Consider the following 22,825-nt stretch of genomic DNA (forward strand, 5'->3'; position numbering starts at 1 on the left):
ACATCAAATATATGTAGATAATAGGGGAATGAACACATATCCCATATATACAGGTGCATATTATATTCCCTGAGCTTTATAGGTGGGGAATGAACATGAAATATATGTAGATAATAGAGGAATGAACACATATCCCATATAAACAGGTGTATATTATATTCCCTGTGCTTTATAGGTGAGGAATGAGCATGGAATATATATGTAGATAATAGGGGAATGAACACATATCCCATATATACAGGTGTATATTATATTCCCTGTGCTTTATAGGTGGGGAATGAGCATGAAATATATGTAGATAATAGAGTAATGAACACATATCCCATATAAACAGGTGTATATTATATTCCCTGAGCTTTATAGGTGGGGAATGAGCATGAAATATATGTAGATAATAGAGGAATGAGCACATATCCCATATATACAGGTGTATATTATATTCCCTGTGCTTTATAGGTGAGGAATGAACATGGAATATATGTAGATAATAGAGGAATGAACACATATCCCATATAAACAGGTGTATATTATATTCCCTGAGCTTTATAGGTGAGGAATGAGCATGAAATATATGTAGATAATAGAGGAATGAGCACATATCCCATATATACAGGTGTATATTATATTCCCTGTGCTTTATAGGTGAGGAATGAACATGGAATATATGTAGATAATAGAGGAATGAATACATATCCCATATAAACAGGTGTATATTATATTCCCTGTGCTTTATAGGTGGGGAATGAGCATGAAATATATGTAGATAATAGAGGAATGAGCACCTATCCCATATGAACAGGTGTATATTATATTCCCGGAGCTTTATAGGTTGGGAATGAATATGAAATATATGTAGATAATAGAGGAATGAGCACATACCCTATATAAACAGGTGTATATTATATTCCCTGTGCTTTATAGGTGGGGAATGAACATGAAATATATGTAGATAACAGAGGAATGAGCACATACCCTATATAAACAGGTGTATATTATATTCCCTGTGCTTTATAGGTGGGGAATGAACATGGAATATATGTAGATAACAGAGGAATGAGCACATATCCCATATAAACAGGTGTATATTATATTCCCTGTGCTTTATAGGTGGGGAATGAACATGTAATATATGTTGATAATAGAGGAATGAGCACATACCCTATATAAACAAGTGTATATTATATTCCCTGTGCTTTATAGGTGAGGAATGAACATGAAATATATGTAGATAATAGAGGAATGAACACATATCCCATATAAACAGGTGTATATTATATTCCCTGTGCTTTATAGGTGGGGAATGAACATGTAATACATGTAGATAATAGAGGAATGAGCACATATCCCATATAAACAGGTGTATATTATATTCCCTGTGCTTTATAGGTGGGGAATGAGCATGGAATATATATGTAGATAATAGAGGAATGCACACATATCCCATATAAACAGGTGTATATTATATTCCCTGAGCTTTATAGGTGGGGAATGAGCATGAAATATATGTAGATAATAGAGGAATGAGCACCTATCCCATATAAACAGGTGTATATTATATTCCCGCAGCTTTATAGGTGGGGAATGAGCATGAAATATATGTAGATAATAGAGGAATGAGCACCTATCCCATATAAACAGGTGTATATTATATTCCCTGTGCTTTATAGGTGGGGAATGAACATCAAATATATGTAGATAATAGGGGAATGAACACATATCCCATATATACAGGTGCATATTATATTCCCTGAGCTTTATAGGTGGGGAATGAACATGAAATATATGTAGATAATAGAGGAATGAACACATATCCCATATAAACAGGTGTATATTATATTCCCTGTGCTTTATAGGTGAGGAATGAGCATGGAATATATATGTAGATAATAGGGGAATGAACACATATCCCATATATACAGGTGTATATTATATTCCCTGTGCTTTATAGGTGGGGAATGAGCATGAAATATATGTAGATAATAGAGTAATGAACACATATCCCATATAAACAGGTGTATATTATATTCCCTGAGCTTTATAGGTGGGGAATGAGCATGAAATATATGTAGATAATAGAGGAATGAGCACATATCCCATATATACAGGTGTATATTATATTCCCTGTGCTTTATAGGTGAGGAATGAACATGGAATATATGTAGATAATAGAGGAATGAACACATATCCCATATAAACAGGTGTATATTATATTCCCTGAGCTTTATAGGTGAGGAATGAGCATGAAATATATGTAGATAATAGAGGAATGAGCACATATCCCATATATACAGGTGTATATTATATTCCCTGTGCTTTATAGGTGAGGAATGAACATGGAATATATGTAGATAATAGAGGAATGAATACATATCCCATATAAACAGGTGTATATTATATTCCCTGTGCTTTATAGGTGGGGAATGAGCATGAAATATATGTAGATAATAGAGGAATGAGCACCTATCCCATATGAACAGGTGTATATTATATTCCCGGAGCTTTATAGGTTGGGAATGAATATGAAATATATGTAGATAATAGAGGAATGAGCACATACCCTATATAAACAGGTGTATATTATATTCCCTGTGCTTTATAGGTGGGGAATGAACATGAAATATATGTAGATAATAGAGGAATGAGCACATATCCCATATAAACAGGTGTATATTATATTCCCTGTGCTTTATAGGTGAGGAATGAACATGAAATATATGTAGATAATAGAGGAATGAACACATATCCCATATAAACAGGTGTATATTATATTCCCTGAACTTTATAGGTGAGGAATGAACATGATATATATGTAGATAATAGAGGAATGAACACATATCCCATATAAACAGGTGTATATTATATTCCCTGTGCTTTATAGGTGGGGAATGAACATGGAATATATGTAGATAACAGAGGAATGAGCACATACCCTATATAAACAAGTGTATATTATATTCCCTGTGCTTTATAGGTGGGGAATGAACATGGAATATATGTAGATAACAGAGGAATGAGCACATATCCCATATAAACAGGTGTATATTATATTCCCTGTGCTTTATAGGTGAGGAATGAACATGAAATATATGTAGATAATAGAGGAATGAGCACATATCCCATATAAACAGGTGTATATTATATTCCCTGTGCTTTATAGGTGGGGAATGAACATGTAATATATGTAGATAATAGAGGAATGAGCACATACCCTATATAAACAAGTGTATATTATATTCCCTGTGCTTTATAGGTGAGGAATGAACATGGAATATATATGTAGATAATAGGGGAATGAGCACATATCCCATATAAACAGGTGTATCTTATATTCCCTGTGCTTTATAGGTGGGGAATGAACATGAAATATATGTAGATAATAGAGGAATGAGCACCTATCCCATATAAACAAGTGTATATTATATTCCTTGAGCTTTATAGGTGTAGAATGAATATGAAATATATGTAGATAATAGGGGAATGAATACATATCCCATATAAACAGGTGTATATTATATTCCCTGTGCTTTATAGGTGTGGAATGAACATGAAATATATGTAGATAATAGGGGAATGAGCACATATCCCATATAAACAGGTGTATATTATATTCCCTGTGCTTTATAGGTGGGGAATGAACATGAAATATATGTAGATAATAGAGGAATGAACACATATCCCATATAAACAGGTGTATATTATATTCCCTGAGCTTTATAGGTGGGGAATGAACATGTAATATATCTAGATAATAGAGGAATGAACACATATCCCATATAAACAGTTGTATATTATATTCCCTGTGCTTTATAGGTGAGGAATGAACATGAAATATATGTAGATAATAGGAGAATGAACACAGATCCCATATAAACAGGTGTATATTATATTCCCTGTGCCTTATAGGTGGGGAATGAACATGGAATATATGTAGATAACAGAGGAATGAGCACATATCCCATATAAACAGGTGTATATTATATTCCCTGTGCTTTATAGGTGGGGAATGAACATGTAATATATGTTGATAATAGAGGAATGAGCACATACCCTATATAAACAAGTGTATATTATATTCCCTGTGCTTTATAGGTGAGGAATGAACATGAAATATATGTAGATAATAGAGGAATGAACACATATCCCATATAAACAGGTGTATATTATATTCCCTGTGCTTTATAGGTGGGGAATGAACATGTAATACATGTAGATAATAGAGGAATGAGCACATATCCCATATAAACAGGTGTATATTATATTCCCTGTGCTTTATAGGTGGGGAATGAGCATGGAATATATATGTAGATAATAGAGGAATACACACATATCCCATATAAACAGGTGTATATTATATTCCCTGAGCTTTATAGGTGGGGAATGAGCATGAAATATATGTAGATAATAGAGGAATGAGCACCTATCCCATATAAACAGGTGTATATTATATTCCCGCAGCTTTATAGGTGGGGAATGAGCATGAAATATATGTAGATAATAGAGGAATGAGCACCTATCCCATATAAACAGGTGTATATTATATTCCCTGTGCTTTATAGGTGGGGAATGAACATCAAATATATGTAGATAATAGGGGAATGAACACATATCCCATATATACAGGTGCATATTATATTCCCTGAGCTTTATAGGTGGGGAATGAACATGAAATATATGTAGATAATAGAGGAATGAACACATATCCCATATAAACAGGTGTATATTATATTCCCTGTGCTTTATAGGTGAGGAATGAGCATGGAATATATATGTAGATAATAGGGGAATGAACACATATCCCATATATACAGGTGTATATTATATTCCCTGTGCTTTATAGGTGGGGAATGAGCATGAAATATATGTAGATAATAGAGGAATGAGCACATATCCCATATAAACAGGTGTATATTATATTCCCTGAGCTTTATAGGTGGGGAATGAGCATGAAATATATGTAGATAATAGAGGAATGAGCACATATCCCATATATACAGGTGTATATTATATTCCCTGTGCTTTATAGGTGAGGAATGAACATGGAATATATGTAGATAATAGAGGAATGAACACATATCCCATATAAACAGGTGTATATTATATTCCCTGAGCTTTATAGGTGAGGAATGAGCATGAAATATATGTAGATAATAGAGGAATGAGCACATATCCCATATATACAGGTGTATATTATATTCCCTGTGCTTTATAGGTGAGGAATGAACATGGAATATATGTAGATAATAGAGGAATGAACACATATCCCATATAAACAGGTGTATATTATATTCCCTGTGCTTTATAGGTGGGGAATGAGCATGAAATATATGTAGATAATAGAGGAATGAGCACCTATCCCATATGAACAGGTGTATATTATATTCCCGGAGCTTTATAGGTTGGGAATGAATATGAAATATATGTAGATAATAGAGGAATGAGCACATACCCTATATAAACAGGTGTATATTATATTCCCTGTGCTTTATAGGTGGGGAATGAACATGAAATATATGTAGATAATAGAGGAATGAGCACATATCCCATATAAACAGGTGTATATTATATTCCCTGTGCTTTATAGGTGAGGAATGAACATGAAATATATGTAGATAATAGAGGAATGAACACATATCCCATATAAACAGGTGTATATTATATTCCCTGAACTTTATAGGTGAGGAATGAACATGATATATATGTAGATAATAGAGGAATGAACACATATCCCATATAAACAGGTGTATATTATATTCCCTGTGCTTTATAGGTGGGGAATGAACATGGAATATATGTAGATAACAGAGGAATGAGCACATACCCTATATAAACAAGTGTATATTATATTCCCTGTGCTTTATAGGTGGGGAATGAACATGGAATATATGTAGATAACAGAGGAATGAGCACATATCCCATATAAACAGGTGTATATTATATTCCCTGTGCTTTATAGGTGAGGAATGAACATGAAATATATGTAGATAATAGAGGAATGAGCACATATCCCATATAAACAGGTGTATATTATATTCCCTGTGCTTTATAGGTGGGGAATGAACATGTAATATATGTAGATAATAGAGGAATGAGCACATACCCTATATAAACAAGTGTATATTATATTCCCTGTGCTTTATAGGTGAGGAATGAACATGGAATATATATGTAGATAATAGGGGAATGAGCACATATCCCATATAAACAGGTGTATCTTATATTCCCTGTGCTTTATAGGTGGGGAATGAACATGAAATATATGTAGATAATAGGGGAATGAGCACATATCCCATATAAACAGGTGTATATTATATTCCCTGTGCTTTATAGGTGAGGAATGAGCATGAAATATATGTAGATAATAGGGGAATGAGCACATATCCCATATAAACAGGTGTATATTATATTCCCTGTGCTTTATAGGTGGGGAATGAACATGTAATATATGTAGATAATAGAGGAATGAGCACATACCCTATATAAACAAGTGTATATTATATTCCCTGTGCTTTATAGGTGAGGAATGAGTATGAAATATATGTAGATAATAGAGAAATGAACACATATCCCATATAAACAGGGGTATATTATATTCCCTGTGCTTTATAGGTGAGGAATGAGCATGAAATATATGTAGATAATAGGAGAATGAACACATATCCCATATATACAGGTGTATATTATATTCCCTGAGCTTTATAAGTGGGGAATGAACATGGAATATATGTAGATAATAGGGGAATGAGCACATACCCTATATAAACAGGTGTATATTATATTCCCTGTGCTTTATAGGTGGGGAATGAACATGAAATATATGTAGATAATAGGGGAATGAACACATATCCCATATAAACAGGTGTATATTATATTCCCTGAGCTTTATAGGTGGGGAATGAACATGAAATACTGTATATGTAGATAATAGAGGAATGAGCACATATCCCATACAAACAGGTGTATATTATATTCTCTGTGCTTTATAGGTGGGGAATGAGCATGGAATATATGTAGATAATACAGGAATGAACACATATCCCATATAAACAGGTGTATATTATATTCCCTGTGCTTTATAGGTGGGGAATGAACATGAAATATATGTAGATAATAGAGGAATGAGCACATATCCCATATAAACAGGTATATATTATATTCCCTGTGCTTTATAGGTGGGGAATGAACATGGAATATATGTAGAGAATAGGAGAATGAACACATATTCCATATATAAAGGTGTATATTATATTCCCTGTGCTTTATAGGTGAGGAATGAACATGAAATATATGTAGATAATAGAGGAATGAGCACATATCCCATATAAACAGGTGTATATTATATTCCCTGTGCTTTATAGGTGGGGAATGAACATGAAATATATGTAGATAATAGAGGAATGAGCACATATCCCATATAAACAGGTGTATATTATATTCTCTGTGCTTTATAGGTGGGGAATGAGCATGGAATATATGTAGATAATAGAGGAATGAACACATATCCCATATAAACAGGTATATATTATATTCCCTGTGCTTTATAGGTGGGGAATTAGCATGAAATATATGTAGATAGAGGAATGAACACATATCCCATATATACAGTTGTACATTATATTCCCTGTGCTTTATAGGTGGGGAATGACCATGAAATATATGTAGATAATAGGGGAATGAGCACATATCCCATATAAACAGGTGTATATTATATTCCCTGTGCTTTATAGGTGAGGAATGAACATGAAATATATGTAGATAATAGAGGAATGAGCACATATCCCATATAAACAGGTGTATATTATATTCTCTGTGCTTTATAGGTGGGGAATGAGCATGGAATATATGTAGATAATAGAGGAATGAACACATATCCCATATAAACAGGTGTATATTATATTCCCTGTGCTTTATAGGTGGGGAATGAACATGAAATATATGTAGATAATAGAGGAATGAGCACATATCCCATATAAACAGGTATATATTATATTCCCTGTGCTTTATAGGTGGGGAATGAACATGGAATATATGTAGAGAATAGGAGAATGAACACATAATCCATATATACAGGTGTATATTATATTCCCTGTGCTTTATAGGTGAGGAATGAACATGAAATATATGTAGATAATAGAGGAATGAGCACATATCCCATATAAACAGGTGTATATTATATTCCCTGTGCTTTATAGGTGGGGAATGAACATGAAATATATGTAGATAATAGAGGAATGAGCACATATCCCATATAAACAGGTGTATATTATATTCTCTGTGCTTTATAGGTGGAGAATGAGCATGGAATATATGTAGATAATAGAGGAATGAACACATATCCCATATAAACAGGTGTATATTATATTCCCTGTGCTTTATAGGTGGGGAATTAGCATGAAATATATGTAGATAGAGGAATGAACACATATCCTATATATACAGTTGTACATTATATTCCCTGTGCTTTATAGGTGGTGAATGACCATGAAATATATGTAGATAATAGGGGAATGAGCACATATCCCATATAAACAGGTGTATATTATATTCCCTGTGCTTTATAGGTGAGGAATGAACATGAAATATATGTAGATAATAGAGGAATGAACACATATCCCATATAAACAGGTGTATATTATATTCTCTGTGCTTTATAGGTGAGGAATGAACATGAAATATATGTAGATAATAGAGGAATGAGCACATATCCCATATAAACAGGTGTATATTATATTCCCTGTGCTTTATAGGTGGGGAATGAACATGAAATATATGTAGATAATAGGGGAATGAGCACATATCCCATATAAACAGGTGTATATTATATTCTCTGTGCTTTATAGGTGGGGAATGAACATGGAATATATGTAGATAATAGGGGAATGAACACATATCCCATATAAACAGGGGTATATTATATTTCCTGAGCTTTATAGGTGAAGAATGAACATGAAATATATGTAGATAATAGAGGAATGAGCACATATCCCATATAAACAGGTGTATATTATATTCCCTGTGCTTTATAGGTGGGGAATGAACATGAAATATATGTAGATAATAGAGGAATGAGCACATCCCATATAAACAGGTGTATATTATATTCCCTGTGCTTTATAGGTGAGGAATGAATGTGAAATATATGTAGATAATAGAGGAATGAACACATATCCCATATAAACAGGTGTATATTATATTCCCTGTGCTTTATAGGTGGGGAATAAGCATGGAATATATATTTAGATAATAGGGGAATGAACACATATCCCATATAAACAGGTGTATATTATATTCCCTGTGCTTTATAGGTGAGGAATGAACATGAAATATATGTAGATAATAGAGGAATGAGCACATATCCCATATAAACAGGTGTATATTATATTCCCTGTGCTTTATAGGTGGGGAATGAACATGAAATATATGTAGATAATAGGGGAATGAGCACATATCCCATATAAACAGGTGTATATTATATTCTCTGTGCTTTATAGGTGGGGAATGAACATGGAATATATGTAGATAATAGGGGAATGAACACATATCCCATATAAACAGGGGTATATTATATTTCCTGAGCTTTATAGGTAAAGAATGAACATGAAATATATGTAGATAATAGAGGAATGAGCACATATCCCATATAAACAGGTGTATATTATATTCCCTGTGCTTTATAGGTGGGGAATGAACATGAAATATATCTAGATAATAGAGGAATGAGCACATCCCATATAAACAGGTGTATATTATATTCCCTGTGCTTTATAGGTGAGGAATGAATGTGAAATATATGTAGATAATAGAGGAATGAACACATATCCCATATAAACAGGTGTATATTATATTCCCTGTGCTTTATAGGTGGGGAATAAGCATGGAATATATATTTAGATAATAGGGGAATGAACACATATCCCATATAAACAGGTGTATATTATATTCCCTGTGCTTTATAGGTGAGGAATGAACATGAAATATATGTAGATAATAGAGGAATGAACACATATCCCATATAAACAGGTGTATATTATATTCCCTGTGCTTTATAGGTGGGGAATGAACATGTAATATATGTAGATAATAGGGGAATGAGCACATATCCCATATAAACAGGAGTATATTATATTCCCTGTGCTTTATAGGTGAGGAATGAACATGGAATATATGTAGATAATAGAGGAATGAACACATATCCCATATAAACAGGTGTATATTATATTCCCTGTGCTTTATAGGTGGGGAATAAGCATGGAATATATATTTAGATAATAGGGGAATGAACACATATCCCATATAAACAGGTGTATATTATATTCCCTGTGCTTTATAGGTGAGGAATGAACATGAAATATATGTAGATAATAGAGGAATGAACACATATCCCATATAAACAGGTGTATATTATATTCCCTGTGCTTTATCGGTGGGGATTGAACATGAAATATATGTAGATAATAGGGGAATGAGCACATATCCCATATATACAGGTGTATATTATATTCCCTGTGCTTTATAGGTGAGGAATGAACATGAAATATATGTAGATAATAGAGGAATGAACACATCCCATATAAACAGGTGTATATTATATTCCCTGTGCTTTATAGGTGGGGAATGAACATGTAATATATGTAGATAATAGAGGAATGAACTCATATCCCATATAAACAGGGGTATATTATATTCCCTGTGCTTTATAGGTGAGGAATGAGCATGAAATATATGTAGATAATAGGAGAATGAACATATATCCCATATATACAGGTGTATTTTATATTTCCTGTGCTTTATAGGTGGGGAATGAGCATGAAATATATGTAGATAATAGAGGAATGAGCACATATCCCATATATACAGGTGTATATTATATTCCCTGTGCTTTATAGGTGAGGAATGAACATGAAATATATGTAGATAATAGAGGAATGAACACATATCCCATATAAACAGGTGTATATTATATTCCCTGTGCTTTATAGGTGGGGAATGAACATGTAATATATGTAGATAATAGAGGAATGAACTCATATCCCATATAAACAGGGGTATATTATATTCCCTGTACTTTATAGGTGAGGAATGAGCATGAAATATATGTAGATAATAGGAGAATGAACACATATCCCATATATACAGGTGTATATTATATTTCCTGTGCTTTATAGGTGGGGAATGAGCATGAAATATATGTAGATAATAGAGTAATGAACACATATCCCATATAAACAGGTGTATATTATATTCCCTGAGCTTTATAGGTGAGGAGTGAACATGATATATATGTAGATAATAGAGGAATGAACACATATCCCATATAAACAGGTGTATATTATATTCCCTGTGCTTTATAGGTGGGGAATGAACATGGAATATATGTAGATATTAGAGGAATGAGCACATATCCCATATAAACAGGTGTATATTATATTCCCTGTGCTTTATAGGTGAGGAATGAACATGAAATATATGTATATAATAGGAGAAAGAGCACATATCCCATATAAACAGTTGTATATTATATTCTCTGTGTTTTATAGGTGGGGAATGAACATGAAATATATATGTAGATAATAGGGGAATGAGCACATATCCCATATAAACAGGTGTATATCATATTCCCTGTGCTTTATAGGTGGGGAATGAACATTTAATATATGTAGATAATAGGGGAATGAGCACATATCCCATATAAACAGGAGTATATATTCCCTGTGCTTTATAGGTGGGGAATGAACATGATATATATATAGATAATAGAGGAATGAACACATATCCCATATAAACAGGTGTATATTATATTCCCTGTGCTTTATAGGTGAGGAATAAGCATGAAATATATGTAGATAATAGGGGAATGAGCACATATCCCATATAAACAGGTGTGTATTATATTCCCTGTGCTTTATAGGTGGGGAATGAGCATGGAATATATGTAGATAATAGGGGAATGAGCACATATCCCATATAAACAGGAGTATATTATATTCCCTGTGTTTTATCGGTGGTGAATGAACATGAAATATATGTAGATAATAGAGGAATGAACACATATCCCATATAAACAGGGGTATATTATATTCCCTGAGCTTTATAGGTGGGGAATGAGCATGAAATATATGTAGATAATAGAGGAATGAGCACATATCCCATATCTACAGGTGTATATTATATTCCCTGTGCTTTATAGGTGAGGAATGAACATGGAATATATGTAGATAATAGAGGAATGAACACATATCCCCTATAAACAGGTGTATATTATATTCCCTGTGCTTTATAGGTGGGGAATGAACATGTAATATAAGTAGATAATAGAGGAATGAGCACATATCCCATAAAAACAGTTGTATATTATATTCCCTGTGCTTTATAGGAGGGGAATGAGCATGCAATATATATGTAGATAATAGGGGAATGAACACATATCCCATATAAACAGGTGTATATTATATTCCCTGTGCTTTATAGGTGGGGAATGAACATGAAATATATTTAGATAATAGGAGAATGAGCACATCCCATATAAACAGGTGTATATTATATTCCTTGAGCTTTATAGGTGTAGAATGAATATGAAATATATGTAGATAATAGGGGAATGAATACATATCCCATATAAACAGGTGTATATTATATTCCCTGTGCTTTATAGGTGGGGAATGAACATGAAATATATGTAGATAATAGGGGAATGAGCACATATCCCATATAAACAGGTGTATATTATATTCCCTGTGCTTTATAGGTGGGGAATGAACATGAAATATATGTAGATAATAGGGGAATGAGCACATATCCCATATAAACAGGTGTATATTATATTCCCTGTGCTTTATAGGTGAGGACTGAACATGAAATATATGTAGATAATAGGGGAATGAGCACATATCCCATATAAACAGGTGTATATTATATTCCCTGAGCTTTATAGGTGGGGAATGAACATGTAATATATCTAGATAATAGAGGAATGAACACATATCCCATATAAACAGTTGTATGTTATATTCCCTGTGCTTTATAGGTGAGGAATGAACATGAAATATATGTAGATAATAGGAGAATGAACACAGATCCCATATAAACAGGTGTATATTATATTCCCTGTGCTTTATAGGTGGGGAATGAACATGGAATATATGTAGATAACAGAGGAATGAGCACATATCCCATATAAACAGGTGTATATTATATTCCCTGTGCTTTATAGGTGGGGAATGAACATGTAATATATGTAGATAATAGAGGAATGAGCACATACCCTATATAAACAAGTGTATATTATATTCCCTGTGCTTTATAGGTGAGGAATGAACATGAAATATATGTAGATAATAGAGGAATGAACACATATCCCATATAAACAGGTGTATATTATATTCCCTGTGCTTTATAGGTGGGGAATGAGCATGGAATATATATGTAGATAATAGAGGAATGAACACATATCCCATATAAACAGGTGTATATTATATTCCCTGAGCTTTATAGGTGGGGAATGAGCATGAAATATATGTAGATAATAGAGGAATGAGCTCCTATCCCATATAAACAGGTGTATATTATATTCCCGCAGCTTTATAGGTGGGGAATGAGCATGATTATATGTAGATAATAGAGGAATGAGCACCTATCCCATTTAAACAGGTGTATATTATATTCCCTGTGCTTTATAGGTGGTGAATGAACATGAAATATATGTAGATAATAGGGGAATGAACACATATCCCATATATACAGGTGTATATTATATTCCCTGAGCTTCATAGGTGGGGAATGAACATGAAATATATGTAGATAATAGAGGAATGAGCACATATCCCATATAAACAGGTGTATATTATATTCCCTGAGCTTTATAGGTGGGGAATGAGCATGAAATACATGTAGATAATAGAGGAATGAGCACCTATCCCATATGAACAGGTGTATATTATATTCCCTGAGCTTTATAGGTGGGGAATGAGCATGGAATATATATGTAGATAATAGGGGAATGAACACATATCCCATATAAACAGGTGTATATTATATTCCCTGAGCTTTATAGGTGGGGAATGAACATGTAATATATGTAGATAATAGAGGAAGGAGCACATCCCATATAAACAGGTGTATATTATATTCCCTGTGCTTTATAGGTGAGGAATGAACATGAAATATATGTAGATAATAGGGGAATGAGCACATCCCATATAAACAGGTGTATATTATATTCCTTGAGCTTTATAGGTGTAGAATGAATATGAAATATATGTAGATAATAGGGGAATGAATACATATCCCATATAAACAGGTGTATATTATATTCCCTGAGCTTTATAGGTGTAGAATGAATATGAAATATATGTAGATAATAGGGGAATGAATACATATCCCATATAAACAGGTGTATATTATATTCCCTGTGCTTTATAGGTGTGGAATGAACATGAAATATATGTAGATAATAGGGGAATGAGCACATATCCCATATAAACAGGTGTATATTATATTCCCTGTGCTTTATAGGTGGGGAATGAACATGAAATATATGTAGATAATAGAGGAATGAACACATATCCCATATATACAGGTGTATATTATATTCCCTGAGCTTTATAGGTGGGGAATGAACATGAAATATATGTAGATAATAGGGAAATGAGCACATATCCCATATAAACAGGTGTATATTATATTCCCTGTGCTTTATAGGTGGGAATGAACATGAAATATATGTAGATAATAGGGGAATGAGCACATATCCCATATAAACAGGTGTATATTATATTCCCTGAGCTTTATAGGTGGGGAATGAACATGTAATATATCTAGATAATAGAGGAATGAACACATATCCCATATAAACAGTTGTATATTATATTCCCTTTGCTTTATAGGTGAGGAATGAACATGAAATATATGTAGATAATAGGAGAATGAACACAGATCCCATATAAACAGGTGTATATTATATTCCCTGTGCCTTATAGGTGGGGAATGAACATGGAATATATGTAGATAACAGAGGAATGAGCACATATCCCATATAAACAGGTGTATATTATATTCCCTGTGCTTTATAGGTGGGGAATCAACATGTAATATATGTAGATAATAGAGGAATGAGCACATACCCTATATAAACAAGTGTATATTATATTCCCTGTGCTTTATAGGTGAGGAATGAACATGAAATATATGTAGATAATAGAGGAATGAACACATATCCCATATAAACAGGTGTATATTATATTCCCTGTGCTTTATAGGTGGGGAATGAACATGTAATACATGTAGATAATAGAGGAATGAGCACATATCCCATATAAACAGGTGTATATTATATTCCCTGTGCTTTATAGGTGGGGAATGAGCATGGAATATATATGTAGATAATAGAGGAATGCACACATATCCCATATAAACAGGTGTATATTATATTCCCTGAGCTTTATAGGTGGGGAATGAGCATGAAATATATGTAGATAATAGAGGAATGAGCACCTATCCCATATAAACAGGTGTATATTATATTCCCGCAGCTTTATAGGTGGGGAATGAGCATGAAATATATGTAGATAATAGAGGAATGAGCACCTATCCCATATAAACAGGTTTATATTATATTCCCTGTGCTTTATAGGTGGGGAATGAACATCAAATATATGTAGATAATAGGGGAATGAACACATATCCCATATATACAGGTGTATATTATATTCCCTGTGCTTTATAGGTGGGGAATGAGCATGAAATATATGTAGATAATAGAGTAATGAACACATATCCCATATAAACAGGTGTATATTATATTCCCTGAGCTTTATAGGAGGGGAATGAGCATGAAATATATGTAGATAATAGAGGAATGAGCACATATCCCATATATACAGGTGTATATTATATTCCCTGTGCTTTATAGGTGAGGAATGAACATGGAATATATGTAGATAATAGAGGAATGAACACATATCCCATATAAACAGGTGTATATTATATTCCCTGAGCTTTATAGGTGAGGAATGAGCATGAAATATATGTAGATAATGGAGGAATGAGCACATATCCCATATAAACAGGTGTATATTATATTCCCTGTGCTTTATAGGTGGGGAATGAACATGTAATACATGTAGATAATAGAGGAATGAGCACATATCCCATATAAACAGGTGTATATTATATTCCCTGTGCTTTATAGGTGGGGAATGAGCATGGAATAGATATGTAGATAATAGAGGAATGCACACATATCCCATATAAACAGGTGTATATTATATTCCCTGAGCTTTATAGGTGGGAAATGAGCATGAAATATATGTAGATAATAGAGGAATGAGCACCTATCCCATATAAACAGGTGTATATTATATTCCCGCAGCTTTATAGGTGGGGAATGAGCATGAAATATATGTAGATAATAGAGGAATGAGCACCTATCCCATATAAACAGGTGTATATTATATTCCCTGTGCTTTATAGGTGTGGAATGAACATCAAATATATGTAGATAATAGGGGAATGAACACATATCCCATATATACAGGTGTATATTATATTCCCTGAGCTTTATAGGTGGGGAATGAATATGAAATATATGTAGATAATAGAGGAATGAACACATATCCCATATAAACAGGTGTATATTATATTCCCTGTGCTTTATAGGTGAGGAATGAGCATGGAATATATATGTAGATAATAGGGGAATGAACACATATCCCATATAAACAGGTGTATATTATATTCCCGCAGCTTTATAGGTGGGGAATGAGCATGAAATATATGTAGATAATAGAGGAATGAGCACCTATCCCATATAAACAGGTTTATATTATATTCCCTGTGCTTTATAGGTGGGGAATGAACATCAAATATATGTAGATAATAGGGGAATGAACACATATCCCATATATACAGGTGTATATTATATTCCCTGTGCTTTATAGGTGGGGAATGAGCATGAAATATATGTAGATAATAGAGTAATGAACACATATCCCATATAAACAGGTGTATATTATATTCCCTGAGCTTTATAGGTGGGGAATGAGCATGAAATATATGTAGATAATAGAGGAATGAGCACATATCCCAAATATACAGGTGTATATTATATTCCCTGTGCTTTATAGGTGAGGAATGAACATGGAATATATGTAGATAATAGAGGAATGAACACATATCCCATATAAACAGGTGTATATTATATTCCCTGAGCTTTATAGGTGAGGAATGAGCATGAAATATATGTAGATAATAGAGGAATGAGCACATATCCCATATATACAGGTGTATATTATATTCCCTGTGCTTTATAGGTGAGGAATGAACATGGAATATATGTAGATAATAGAGGAATGAACACATATCCCATATAAACAGGTGTATATTATATTCCCTGTGCTTTATAGGTGGGGAATGAACATGTAATACATGTAGATAATAGAGGAATGAGCACATATCCCATATAAACAGGTGTATATTATATTCCCTGTGCTTTATAGGTGGGGAATGAGCATGGAATAGATATGTAGATAATAGAGGAATGCACACATATCCCATATAAACAGGTGTATATTATATTCCCTGAGCTTTATAGGTGGGAAATGAGCATGAAATATATGTAGATAATAGAGGAATGAGCACCTATCCCATATAAACAGGTGTATATTATATTCCCGCAGCTTTATAGGTGGGGAATGAGCATGAAATATATGTAGATAATAGAGGAATGAGCACCTATCCCATATAAACAGGTGTATATTATATTCCCTGTGCTTTATAGGTGGGGAATGAACATCAAATATATGTAGATAATAGGGGAATGAACACATATCCCATATATACAGGTGTATATTATATTCCCTGAGCTTTATAGGTGGGGAATGAATATGAAATATATGTAGATAATAGAGGAATGAACACATATCCCATATAAACAGGTGTATATTATATTCCCTGTGCTTTATAGGTGAGGAATGAGCATGGAATATATATGTAGATAATAGGGGAATGAACACATATCCCATATATACAGGTGTATATTATATTCCCTGTGCTTTATAGGTGGGGAATGAGCATGAAATATATGTAGATAATAGAGTAATGAACACATATCCCATATAAACAGGTGTATATTACATTCCCTGAGCTTTATAGGTGGGGAATGAGCATGAAATATATGTAGATAATAGAGGAATGAGCACATATCCCATATATCCAGGTGTATATTATATTCCCTGTGCTTTATAGGTGAGGAATGAACATGGAATATATGTAGATAATAGAGGAATGAACACATATCCCATATAAACAGGTGTATATTATATTCCCTGAGCTTTATAGGTGAGGAATGAGCATGAAATATATGTAGATAATAGAGGAATGAGCACATATCCCATATATCCAGGTGTATATTATATTCCCTGTGCTTTATAGGTGAGGAATGAACATGGAATATATGTAGATAATAGAGGAATGAACACATATCCCATATAAACAGGTGTATATTATATTCCCTGTGCTTTATAGGTGGGGAATGAGTATGAAATATATGTAGATAATAGAGGAATGAGCACCTATCCCATATGAACAGGTGTATATTATATTCCCGGAGCTTTATAGGTTGGGAATGAATATGAAATATATGTAGATAATAGAGGAATGAGCACATACCCTATATAAACAGGTGTATATTATATTCCCTGTGCTTTATAGGTGGGGAATGAACATGAAATATATGTAGATAATAGAGGAATGAGCACATATCCCATATAAACAGGAGTATATTATATTCCCTGTGCTTTATAGGTGAGGAATGAACATGAAATATATGTAGATAATAGAGGAATGAACACATATCCCTTATAAACAGGTGTATATTATATTCCCTGAACTTTATAGGTGAGGAATGAACATGATATATATGTAGATAATAGAGGAATGAACACATATCCCGTATAAACAGGTGTATATTATATTCCCTGTGCTTTATAGGTGGGGAATGAACATGGAATATATGTAGATAACAGAGGAATGAGCACATATCCCATATAAACAGGTGTATATTATATTCCCTGTGCTTTATAGGTGAGGAATGAACATGAAATATATGTAGATAATAGAGGAATGAACACTTATCCCATATAAACAGGTGTATATTATATTCCCTGTGCTTTATAGGTGGGGAATGAACATGTAATATATGTAGATAATAGAGGAATGAGCACATACCCTATATAAACAAGTGTATATTATATTCCCTGTGCTTTATAGGTGAGGAATGAACATGGAATATATATGTAGATAATAGGGGAATGAGCACATATCCCATATAAACAGGTGTATATTATATTCCCTGTGCTTTATAGGTGGGGAATGAACATGAAATATATGTAGATAATAGGGGAATGAGCACATATCCCATATAAACAGGTGTATATTATATTCCCTGTGCTTTATAGGTGGGGAATGATCATGAAATATATGTAGATAATAGGGGAATGAGCACATATCCCATATAAACAGGTGTATATTATATTCCCTGTGCTTTATAGGTGGGGAATGAACATGTAATATATGTAGATAATAGAGGAATGAGCACATACCCTATATAAACAAGTGTATATTATATTCCCTGTGCTTTATAGGTGAGGAATGAACATGGAATATATATGTAGATAATAGGGGAATGAACACATATCCCATATAAACAGGTGTATATTATATTCCCTGAGCTTTATAGGTGGGGAATGAACATGTAATATATGTAGATAATAGAGGAATGAGCACATATCCCATATAAACAGGTGTATATTATATTCCCTGTGCTTTATAGGTGAGGAATGAGCATGAAATATATGTAGATAATAGGGGAATGAACACATATCCCATATAAACAGGTGTATATTATATTCCCTGTTCTTTATAGGTGGGGAATGAGCATGGAATATATGTAGATAATAGAGGAATGAACACATATCCCATATAAACAGGGGTATATTATATTCCCTGTGCTTTATAGGTGAGGAATGAGTATGAAATATATGTAGATAATAGAGGAATGAACACATATCCCATATAAACAGGTGTATATTATATTCCCTGTGCTTTATAGGTGAGGAATGAACATGATATATATGTAGATAATAGAGGAATGAACACATATCCCATATAAACAGGTGTATATTATATTCCCTGTGCTTTATAGGTGGGGAATGAACATGGAATATATGTAGATAACAGAGGAATGAGCACATACCATATATAAACAAGTGTATATTATATTCCCTGTGCTTTATAGGTGGGGAATGAATATGGAATATATGTAGATAACATAGGAATGAGCACATATCCCATATAAACAGGTGTATATTATATTCCCTGTGCTTTATAGGTGAGGAATGAACATGAAATATATGTATATAATAGAGGAATGAACACATATCCCATATAAACAGGTGTATATTATATTCCCTGTGCTTTATAGGTGGGGAATGAACATGTAATATATGTAGATAATAGAGGTATGAGCACATACCCTATATAAACAAGTGTATATTATATTCCCTGTGCTTTATAGGTGAGGAATGAACATGGAATATATATGTAGATAATAGGGGAATGAGCACATATCCCATATAAACAGGTGTATATTATATTCCCTGTGCTTTATAGGTGGGGAATGAACATGAAATATATGTAGATAATAGGGGAATGAGCACATATCCCATATAAACAGGTGTATATTATATTCCCTGTGCTTTATAGGTGGGGAATGAACATGAAATATATGTAGATAATAGGGGAATGAGCACATATCCCATATAAACAGGTGTATATTATATTCCCTGTGCTTTATAGGTGGGGAATGAACATGTAATATATGTAGATAATAGAGGAATGAGCACATACCCTATATAAACAAGTGTATATTATATTCCCTGTGCTTTATAGGTGAGGAATGAACATGGAATATATATGTAGATAATAGGGGAATGAACACATATCCCATATAAACAGGTGTATATTATATTCCCTGAGCTTTATAGGTGGGGAATGAACATGTAATATATGTAGATAATAGAGGAATGAGCACATATCCCATATAAACATGTGTATATTATATTCCCTGTGCTTTATAGGTGAGGAATGAGCATGAAATATATGTAGATAATAGGGGAATGAACACATATCCCATATAAACAGGTGTATATTATATTCCCTGTTCTTTATAGGTGGGGAATGAGCATGGAATATATGTAGATAACAGAGGAATGAACACATATCCCATATAAACAGGGGTATATTATATTCCCTGTGCTTTATAGGTGAGGAATGAGTATGAAATATATGTAGATAATAGAGGAATGAACACATATCCCATATAAACAGGGGTATATTATATTCCCTGTGCTTTATAAGTGAGGAATGAGCATGAAATATATGTAGATAATAGGAGAATGAACACATATCCCATATATACAGGTGTATATTAGATTCCCTGAGCTTTATAAGTGGGGAATGAACATGGAATATATGTAGATAATAGGGGAATGAGCACATCCCCTATATAAACAGGTGTATATTATATTCCCTGTGCTTTATAGGTGGGGAATGAACATGTAATATATGTAGATAATAGAGGAATGAACACATATCCCATATAAACAGGGGTATATTATATTCCCTGTGCTTTATAGGTGGGGAATGAGCATGAAATATATGTAGATAATAGAGGAATGAACACATATCCCATATAAACAGGGGTATATTATATTCCCTGTGCTTTATAGGTGAGGAATGAACATGGAATATATGTAGATAATAGAGGAATGAACACATATCCCTTATAAACAGGTGTATATTATATTCCCTGTGCTTTATAGGTGAGGAATGAGCATGAAATTTATGTAGATAATAGAGGAATTAACACATATCCCATATAAACAGGGGTATATTATATTCCCTGTGCTTTATAGGTGAGGAATGAGCATGAAATATATGTAGATAATAGGAGAATGAACACATATCCCATATATACAGGTGTATATTATATTCCCTATGCTTTATAGGTGGGGAATGAACATGTAATATATCTAGATAATAGAGGAATGAACACATATCCCATATATACAGGTTTATATTATATTCCCTGTGCTTTATAGGTGGGGAATGAACATGAAATATATGTAGATAATAGAGGAATGAACACATATCCCATATAAACAGGTGTATATTATATTCCCTGTGCTTTATAGGTGGGGAATGAACATGAAATATATGTAGATAATAGGGGAATGAACACATATCCCATATAAACAGGTGTATATTATATTCCCTGAGCTTTATAGGTGGGGAATGAACATGAAATATATGTAGATAATAGAGGAATGAGCACATATCCCATACAAACAGGTGTATATTATATTCTCTGTGCTTTATAGGTGGGGAATGAGCATGGAATATATGTAGATAATAGAGGAATGAACACATATCCCATATAAACAGGTGTATATTATATTCCCTGTGCTTTATAGGTGGGGAATGAACATGAAATATATGTAGATAATAGAGGAATGAGCACATATCCCATATAAACAGGTATATATTATATTCCCTGTGCTTTATAGGTGGGGAATGAACATGGAATATATGTAGAGAATAGGAGAATGAACACATATTCCATATATACAGGTGTATATTATATTCCCTGTGCTTTATAGGTGAGGAATGAACATGAAATATATGTAGATAATAGAGGAATGAGCACATATCCCATATAAACAGGTGTATATTATATTCCCTGTGCTTTATAGGTGGGGAATGAACATGAAATATA

The sequence above is a fragment of the Dendrobates tinctorius genome, unplaced genomic scaffold (genome assembly GCF_039654945.1).
Source record: "Dendrobates tinctorius isolate UK_male_01 unplaced genomic scaffold, ASM3965494v1 ptg000331l, whole genome shotgun sequence".
In the NCBI taxonomy this organism is placed as follows: domain Eukaryota; kingdom Metazoa; phylum Chordata; class Amphibia; order Anura; family Dendrobatidae; genus Dendrobates; species Dendrobates tinctorius.